Here is a 10340-nt window from a genome sequence, read left to right as displayed (position 1 = left end):
GTTCATTTTTTTTTTTAAAAATTCTGTTTTCTTTGTCTTTGCCTGATTGGGATAATTTGAAAGCCTTGTCTTTGAGCTCTGAAATCCTTTCTTCTACTTGTTGCAGTCTATTGTTGAAACTCTCCACTACATTTTGTGTTTCCCCAAGTGTGTCTTTCATTTCCAGAAACTGTGCTTGTTTTTTCTTTATGATATCTATTTATCTGGAAAATTTTTCATTCATATCTGAAATAGTTTTTTTTTTTAATTTCTGTATGTTGTTTTTCACCTTTCTCTGGTATCTTCTCGAGTAGCTTCTACCTTGTGAATCCTTTATCTGGCAATTCAGAGATCCCTTCTTGGTTTGGATCCATTGTCAGGGAGCTAGTGTAATATTTTGGAGGTGTTATAGAACCCTGTTTTGTCATGTTATCAGAGTTACTTTTCTGTTTCCTTCCCATTTTGGTAGACTATTTCTTCAAATTGTTCTTGAATTTATATTTGATTTGACTGCATTTTTTAAAATTTAAATTTCTCTTGTTCTTTTCTCTCTCTCTTTTTTTTTTTGAGACTGAGTTTTGCTCTTGTTGCCTGGGCTGGAGTGCAATGGCACGATCTCGGCTCACTGCAACCTCCACCTTCCGGGTTGAAGCGATTCTCCTGCCTCAGCGTCCTGAGTAGCTGGGATTACAGGCATGCACCACCACGCCTGGCTAGTTTTGTATTTTTAGTAAATACAGGGTTTCTCCATGTTAGGCTGGTCACGAACTCCCGACTTCAGGTGATCTGCCCACCTCAGCCTCACAAAGTGCTGGGATTACAGGCGTGAGCTACTGTGCCCGGCCTTCCTCTCCCTCTTAAGGATCAGATCATAGTGTTTATTTTAGCTTAATTTGGTTCTTGGTGCTTGTAGGGGAGAAGACTTGGTATAAGTTCATTAGTTATAGAGAGTCTTTGTGTGCTGTTTTTCTCTGATGCTGGTATATTCTTGGTGTGTCGGTGAGTTGCCTGTCTCTGATGGAGTTGAAATGGCAGGGATCTCTTGAAGCTTACCTTATTCTTTCATGGTGTATAGTTTATTTATTTAATTTTTATCCATTGTTTCATTTACTGAGTTGATGATTCAGGCTTAAGGCTAATAGGGGAGGTATCCCTGGGCATGCACTGGTTTTGGCTAAGACTCGTGAGTAAGATGTAATACCCAAGAATGGGCTGAGGTTCCAGCCTCGATGAGGGTGACTGAGGGAACTCTCAATTAGATGTGTTAAGGTTTTATCAGGGTGAAGAGTGGGAGCTACCTGCACTCTCCTGCCAGGTCAGCAAGAAAGCTATTCACCTCACAGCCTCACTTCTGTCCTAATGTTTCAGCTATTCAGATAGGCATCTGTTTTTATCTCCAGGGAATGTTGATGTTCCAAGTAGGGAGGAATTGTGACTCTGCTTCTTATGCAGGCCTGAATCATGTGGGTACTCCTCCTGGGGGCTGCACTTTCCCTGGATTGTTCCAGAAAGGCTGTCTACAGTGCCTCCATATTGCACTCCTGTGAGGGAAGCCCCAGCTTTGTCTGCGTTGGAGTGCCAAGGGGGAACCAAGACCCCTTCTCCAAGGTCTTTCATGATCAGAGGCTGTATTCTTGTTGGGCTAGAGGTGCAGACTTTCCCTAGTGTGCCCAGCCCTGCAATTGTGTCTCTGTTGTGAGAAACTACCCACCAGCAGAAAGATCTGGAACTTAAGGTCTATTGTTCAAATTCTTTTGTCCCATGGGGTGATACCTTGATGTCGTGTTCTCTCCTTTCCCATAGGGATGAGGTTTCCTGGGAGCTGGGTTGCAGTGATTGTTATTGCTTTTCTGGCTCTAGCCACCCAGGGGAGCTACCAGCCTCTGGGTTAGTGCTGGGGAATGTCTGCAAAGCGTCCTGTGATGTGATCAGTCTTCAGGTCTCCCAGCCGCGGATACCAGCACCTTCTCTGGTGGAGGTGGCAGGCGAGTGATGTAGACTCGGTGAGAATCCTTGGCTGTAGATAGGTTTAGTGTGCTGGCTTTCTTGAGTGCTGGTTGTGCTAGCAGTGAAGTTGCTGTGTGGATACATTCAGGACCTCTGGTTAGCCAGGATGTTACAAGCAGTGGAATTAGGTATTGTTTTCTTCTTCTTGGGATCAGGGTTATTCTGACATGAGTTGCTATAATGGCCTGAGTTTGTTGGCCTCCAGCCAGGAGGTGGCACTTTTAAGGGAACACCAGCTGCAGTGTAAGTAGAGGGATTTGAGCTAGAGAAATACCATCAGGTGGGGGCAGGGTTAGGTGGGTCTGAGGTCAAACTCTTCTTGGGCAGAGCTTGCCGTGGCCACTGTGGAGGATGAAGGTGTGGTTCTGAGGGCAATGGGGTTATGTTTTAGAAGGGAGCATGGCTGCCTCTATTTAGCAGTGTTGTTTGCCAGGGAAGTGCGAGGTAGCCAGTAGCAAAAGGCCTCATCTTCCTCCCACACAGCTGTCAAGGCCGTCTTGCTCTTGCAGTGCCCTGCTAACAGTGAAACCTCTGTGCAGAACTCACACTTGCACCAGGCCAGGAGCTTCCTCCCTGAGAAAGTAAGCATGGCTTTCAGGCCACAGCCCCTGCCCATCTGTTCACAATGGCAGCAGCTCTTGTGCCTGTATCTGCAGCTGTTCTTGTTTGTCCCCCAGATTCTGCTCAAGGAAGTTCATGCCCAGTAGAGAGTATCACAAAATTCAGCTGGCAGCTGTATTCACCCTTTATTTATTTAAAGCTGATTATCATCAGCTTTATTCACTGATGAACTTTATTCATCAGTCAGCGTTCCCTAATTCTGCTGACTGCCTTCCCCAAGGGACCCTGTGAGATACAGTCAGGTATGACTTCCCTGGGCTCACGCTGGAGACTGGGAGTGACTAAAAGGGTCTTCTCACTGCTGCTTCTCCTTTTACATTTTGCGCAGCTCCCTAAATCCATTCCAGCTCTAGGTAGGGTTAAATCCTTCCCCCATGATCTGAGTTTTCAGATTCCCCAGTGGGGATGTGTGTTTGGAGGCAGGTTATTCCCCCCTCACACTTTGGGAACTTTGGGAACTCACAGTTTTTCTTCTGTCTCACTGAGTTTTCTATGACATGCCATTTCTTTCAAAGGATCTGTAAATTCTTTTGGTTTTCCTGGTATGTTCCTGTAGTTCTTGGAACAAAAGTTCACAGTGTAAATCTCCACACACTGTTCTGACCATCCAAGTGGGAGACGCATGTTATCCCTGCCTACTATCTGCCGTCTTCCTGCAGCCTCTTGGGATGTGCAACTTTGAGATGTTTTTGTAGGCACAGCTGTGTTCAAACACTTTGAGGGCTGTCAGGAGAAGTGAATTAGTCTTATTCTGTTGTTCAGAGGTCACAGTTGTGAGTTTAGTAGTAAACACCTCCATATCATGATGGGATTTCCAAGTAGTTCTTACAGTTTCCAACTCTGGTACAGGCTTTCTCCTGTCCCAGGAATTCATGCAGAAGCTGAGTACTCACATTTCAAGATAGATATAGATAGATGGATAGATGGGTAGATTTCCAAACCAGTAAGAAGGGATACTGGATAAGCTCTAAGATCCCTTCCTCTTCTAATAGTTTGTCATTCCAGACCTTTGGATTAGCATGAGAATTGTGTGTCATGAAGCTGAAGTGCCATTGAGGAGCCGTCTGAGTGTGAAAGAAGTTCATACATGGCAGCGAGTATTAATTTAGTTTTCACAGCAACCCTATTTCCCTGGGATTTTCACAAAATTAGATAAATCAAAGCAATTAAATAATAGTATCTTTTGTTAAGTGAAGCCATTAAAACACTTATCACAGACCCAAAAGGTTAAAATTCATATCTGGTTTCTAATTTAAGAGAAAAGATTTCTTAGAAAATGGGGATGACTAGGTAGTAACACATTCTTTTATAAATGAAAATCAAATCACCATAGCAGCAAGCACATAAACATCACAGGAGGTCCTCGGGAAGCTGTGATGAAATGAATTACTATAGCCTAGTGCACGATACCATCAGGAAACATAATGTTAAATAGTTTTCATCAATTAGAGATTTCAAGATATTTTAAAGGGGCCGCAAATAGTATAAGGTTTTCCAGCTATAAAATCAATTTTTGAATCTAGATAAGCAGTCAGAACACCAATATTTTGTGCAAAATTAAAATTTCATACTTGTGGTTTTAAGAAGCCTCTAATAAAGGGGTGAGCTCAACAATATTATACTCCTAGTAAATGAAACTAATAGGAGTGAAGGATGAGAGGAGTCCTAAATGAGGTACTTTTTCCTCATATACATTATAATCAGATTCTCTCTCATCTGTGTCATTGCCCATGCCAGCCCATTGCACAGTGCTCAGTGGGGTCTCTGAAAGGGGAAGTTAATATTAAATGAAAACATTTGCTCTCTCTATACTTATGGCTTTCACTTAGTCTCTTGGGAACATATAAATTCTTTCTAGATCTTGTAATAGGCTTATCCACCAGTCTATGCTCAGCCCACTTCAATTCTTTTAATCACTTGACTTGGAGGTGCATTGACACAAAGGCAGATGATTCAGTGCCAAATGCACCTTCCTCTCAGCCCCCAACCAGATAATAAACAAAATTAGCTGTGTCTGGTAAGTGAGTCTATTTGAAAATGAAGTAAATAGCTCTGTTACTTCCATGGCTTGTGTGAATTAAACACTCAATTGGATGGGATGCACATCTCAGTTTGTTTTTGGTGACTCAGGAATCACTCTGGGATTTTCGAGCTGGGGGGAACCATAAAGATCATACAGACCAGTGCTTCATAAACCTGGCTCAGTTTCAGAGTTTCTGAAGGAGTTTTTAACAAATTCATATTACCAGCCAGGTATGGTGGCTCACACCTGTAATCCCAGCACTTTGGGAGGCCAAGGCGGGTGGATCACCGGAGGTCAGGAGTTCTAGACCAGCCTGGCCAACATGGTGAAACCCCCTCTGTTAAAAACACAAAAATTAGCTGGACATAGTGGCAGGTGCCTATAATCCCAGCTACTCGGGAGGCTGAGACAGGAGAATCACTTGAATCCAGGAGGCGGTGGAGGTTGCAGTCAGCTGAGATAGTACCACTACACTCCAGCCTGGGCAACAAAGAGCAAAACTCTGTCCAAAAAAAAAAAAAAAAAAAAAAAAATCATATTACCTTACTGAGCTCACCCCAGATCTAGCAAAGTAGAGTCTCTAGGCTTGGGTCTGGCAATTTCCTCTGGTGATTCTGATTTGGGGAACAGAGATCTGGCCTTATATTTTTATAGAGGTCTGGAGAAACTGGGCATCATGTGTCGTGAATAGATTTAGGGTTATTGAATTAAATGACTTGCCCAGGGGCTGGATAATGACAGAGCTAGGGTCAGAACCCATACATCCCTGATTCCATTTTTCTTTTCTCACCACCACCCACTGATATGGCCAACATCATTAAAAAGGATGTAATTTGTACCCATTTGCAAGTAAAAAGTGCTCAGAAGTACTTATATCAGAATATTACATGCCCATCTCAGAATATCACACCACACATACACAAACACATACACACACACACACACACACACACACACACACACACATACACACACAGAGCCCAGATCTTTGGGCTTCCTTACTGCATTTGACATACCTTTCTTCAGTTCTGTCTTTTGACATTTTAATCATCTTCCCGACAGAGTTTCCTGAGTTGGTCTTCTCTTTGGCTGTTTCACTGTCTTTCAGGGCTTCTGAAGTCTGTTTACTTGCTTTCACTCGTTTTCTATCAAAACTGTTCCTCGTGGGAGGGCTGGTTCTAACATTGTTTCCTCACCTTTCATTTTGTTCCTTCTTTTAGTTGAATGAGACTGCCATTGTATAGACTTTTGATAGCAAGGTTGTTTTGTCTATTTTTTTCCATTTACCTCTGGTGGACACGTGAACAGTCACATTTACTGTGGGAGTGGACATAACTGTGGTCATCCTATGACCTACGTACGTTCTTAACTGCTGTTGCTGAGTCAGTGGGTGAGAGCTCTGTGGTGGGGGAAGGAAGCCTAGTGGGGCCAGGTGATTGTAAACGCTGGTGATTAATTGGGTTGCAGCAGGGACATATTTGTGGAAGAACAGCTAAATGGTGGTAGTCTATATTTGAAATGAAGGGTTATTGACTCTGCAACTACATACTCTCTAGTCACTGTATTTACAGTGAATTCTAACAGCATATCTATTGCTGGTACTGCCCAGTAATGAAAGATTCTGTTTTCAAAAAACAGTTGTAAGTATTCTATTTTTATGCTTAGTAATGTGACAATTTTATGGTACCTTAAAGATAACTTCCTTTTAGGCTTTGAAAGTAGACTAACAACAGACGGATGAAACACTTGCATTAAAATAATGAATAAAGATACACGGAAGTCATTTAATAATAAAAGACTTATACATGATTTTATATTCATAGCAAATTGCCAGTTACAATCTCTTAGGTATAAAAGATTCCTATGTCTGCTTCTTATCTCTGTTCCATTTGGTTAATTATAACTTCCCTTTGAGTTCATTCATTCATTTATTTAATCATTCAATAGTACTTATTAAGCACAAAGTATCAGGTGCCATGTTAGGTTGCAATCCCCAAGGGGCTCCTGGTCTAGTGGGGGGACTGTCATGTAGACAGGCTGTGATAAAAGTCCTAACAGAGGCCAACAGCCTGGTTTGTAGCCTTGTGCACTTTTTGTTAAGCTCATATAACTGTGTATTTTGGTTTTTTATTTTTAAAAAAATTATTATTATTATTTTTTGATGGGAACCACAGAGACTGCCTTCTTTCCCTCTCATTCTTCCTAAGGAAGAGAACAATTGTCAATGGTAAAGGGCAGTTGCAGCCAAGCAACACCAAGGGCTGGCTTCACACTCCGGAGAGAGCACACTGTGTTTCCTCCTAGTGGTTTCTGGTGCTCTACACATTCAGAGAAACCTCTAGTAATGAATTAAAGAAAGGATCCCTGAAAGTATAGTATTGGTCTTTGATTTTTAATAAATGAGATGCTGTCATACACTAGTTTTCTTAGCATTAATGTGTAGAAACTCCTCTCGATTAAGAGTAAGGCATACTTCACTCTTTTTGATGAACTACATATTAATCCTTGGTGGGGATAGGACTTAATTTACTCAACCTTTCCCCTAATTTGGGTATTTGATTTGTTTCTAGTTGTTTTGCCATCGTGAACAATTCTCAACACCATATCCTCGTATCCATACTCTCATGCTTCTGTGCTCATGCCACTTAGATCTTCTTTGAGAGACCCTACTGCAGTGAGCATAGTTGATTGACAGCCTCTAGCTCTTAGCTCTTTAGGTTCATCACTATGACATTCATTACGAGGCCATTCATAACGAGGATTTGTAATCCCTGGTCAACGACTGAGTGTGTCTCATTCTTTCCCAATGCAGGACTCCTCTAATGAGCAGTCTGCTTGGGCACTCCTTATCAGCACAGCCGAAATGTTCTCAGAGTTGTGCTGCAGTCTCAGGCTCTTCTTACCCAATCCTTCCTTCCCTTTCTCCTTGCACAGGTATCAGATCTGGATCACAGTCCATAGAGTTTCCACTTACTCCTGCTCCCTCTGCCATTACTCTTCACAGGCACTTTCTCCAATAAATCTTTTGCATGTTAATCTTGATTTGGCATCCACTTGTCAGAGGACTTGAACTAGCACATTGAGCTTTTATTTCCATGCATATTTTTGCTTTTAACGGATGTTTCCAGATTGATTTCCAAAGAGGCAATACAAATTTACATTATCATCAGCAGCGCACAGATACCCTTTTCTCTGACTCCCCATCAGTGATTGATAAGATCAACTTTTGAATTTTTGCCAGTCTGATAGGTTTAAAGTGAATCACACTATTAGTGTATTTTAGAATTCTTTTCTTTTTTATTTTTGCCTTCAAGGTATTCTTTTCTGTGAATTGTTTATTCGTATCCTTTGCATTTTGGGTCATTTTATTCTTATCAACTTTTTTTTTCTTTTTTTAAGATGGAGTCTCCCTCTGTCACCCAGGCTGGAGTGCAGTGGCGCAATCTTGGCTCACTGCAACCTCCGCCTCCCAGGTTTAAGCGATTCTCCTGCCTCAGCCTCCTGAGTAGCTGGGACTACAGGCACGTGCTACCATGCCTGGCTAATTCTTTTGTGTTTTTAGTAGAGATGGGGTTTCACTGTGTCAGTCAGGATGGTCTCAATCTCCTGACCTCGTGATCCACCCACCTTGGCCTCCCAAAGTGCTCGGATTAAAGGCATGAGGCACCGCATCCGGTCCTCTTATCAACTTTAATCCCTGTTTAGGTATTACATGTGAAGAAGAATGCTAAATTAGAAGTTTTGACTAGGGCACTGAGTTATCACAAAATGACACACCTTGTATGAATGGCCAGAGCAAGAAGAACATTTTCAAAACGACATTAAAAAGTTAGTTTTGCAACCCATAGTTCTCTCAGTTAAGCTGAGAATATAAAGGATATTGGAGGAGAAAATGTTTTCAAAAGAGCTGTGAGATCTTCCCTTCACCTTGGGTCGTAAAAGGTCTTAAGTGGGCCTACCTGAAAAACAGGTGTCATTTGTGGTTAGAGAAAGGTACTAGTATGTAACTCATGTGTGAAAAATTATAAGGCGGAGACTGGTTGGATGCCCTGACAGAAACAGAGAAAAAGAGAGAGAGAATGTTTGTTTGCCTTAGGAGGTCTGCAGTCCCAGGGCTGTCAAAACAAGAAATATGTGAGTGTTTCTAATGGACCTGATAAAGGTCCCAAAGGGAGAGATAGCTGGCCCAGAGCTGTTTTAAATCCTTGCTGGAGGTGTTGCAGGTGTTCCTGGACACCAGAAGACAGTCTGAATTGATTGGGCCATAAGAAAACTAGATCTGATGGTGCAACTGGAGGAAAATGCATCCCTCATGTTCAAGAATATACAGTAAAATATTCCTTGTAGGTGCCTCTAAAGGACTTGTGAAATACCCAATATCTTCCACACCTATCTTTTGTATATTGATTTTTAAATTAATTTTAAAATTTTGAGAAATTATAAGTTTACTTGCAGTTGCAAGAAATAATAGAGATTTCTTATATACTGTTAGCTTCCCCTGATGCTGACATCTTGTAAAACTATAGTACAATATCAGAACCAGCATATTGACATCGATGCAATCAAGGTGCAGAGTATTTCCTTTACCATGAGGATTCCTAGTGTAGCCCTTTGTAGCCACACCCCCTTCCCTCCTGCCCACCACTCCCTTCTTTACTCCTGGCAGCCATTAATTTGTTCTCCATTTCTGTAATTGTGTCATTTCAAGAATGTCATGTAAATGGAATCAAATAGTATGTAATCTTTTGAAATTGACTTTTTTTTTCTCAGCATAATTCTCTGGACATTTATCTAGGTGGTCGTGTTTATCAATGATCATTACTTTTTATTGCTTTGTAGTGTTCCATGTGGGTGTACCACAGTTTGTTTAACCAACCCTATTGAAGGACATCTGGACTGTTTCTAGTGTTTGGCTTTTAATGAATAGAGCTGCTATAAAGTTTCATGCACAGGTTTTTATGTTAACATGTTTTCATTTCTTTGTGATAAAGGCCCAGGAGTGCCACTGCTGGGTCATATGGTCATATAACTATATGTTTAGTTTTTTGTTTTTTTTTTAAAGAAACTGTTTTCCAGAATGGCTGTATTATATATCTCCACCAGGAATATACAAATGATATAATTTCTCTGCATCCTTGCCAGCATTTGGTGTTATCATCATTTTTTGTTTGGTTATTCTGATAGGTGTATAGTGATATCTGATGGTGATTTTCTCTAATGATAACCTTATTAGGTTTTCCCCAACTAGGTTTTTCCTAATGACCAACGACATAACAACTTTTCATGTATTTATTTTCCATTTCTACCACCTTTTTGTGGAAATGTCTCTTTATGTCTTTTACCCATACTCAAATTGGATTTTTATTTTACTGTTGAGTTTGAGAGTTTTAATATATGCTAGATATTAGTCCTTGGTCAGATGTGTAGTTTGCAAACGCTTTCTACTGCTCTGAACTTGTTGTTTTGTTCTCTTTAACAGCTCTTTCACAGACCAAAAATTTTTACTTTTGATGAATTTTATCAATTTTTCTTTTATAGATTGTGCTTTTGGTGTCAAATGTAACAACTCCTTGCCTAGCCCTAAATCCAGGAGATTTTCTCCTATTTTTTTTTGAGATGGAGTCTCACTCTGTCGCCCAGGCTGGAGTGCAGTGGCGTGATCTCGGTTCACTACAACCTCCTCCTCCTGGGTTCAAGCAATTCTCCTGCC

General features: G+C 41.2%; 1 non-coding gene across 1 annotated transcript; it reads right to left on the bottom strand.

The window, feature by feature from the left end:
- Positions 1-6797: 6797 nt before the first annotated feature.
- LOC114677948 (small nucleolar RNA U3) lies at positions 6798-7010 on the bottom strand. The gene has a single exon (XR_003729354.2). It is a non-coding gene; the product is annotated as a small nucleolar RNA U3 (small nucleolar RNA).
- Between the last annotated feature and the right edge of the window lie 3330 nt (positions 7011-10340).

This window comes from Macaca mulatta, chromosome 4 (assembly GCF_049350105.2).
Source record: "Macaca mulatta isolate MMU2019108-1 chromosome 4, T2T-MMU8v2.0, whole genome shotgun sequence".
NCBI lineage: Eukaryota > Metazoa > Chordata > Mammalia > Primates > Cercopithecidae > Macaca > Macaca mulatta.
Note: the sequence above shows the minus strand (reverse complement) of the source record. Positions and strands in the feature narration are given on the sequence as shown.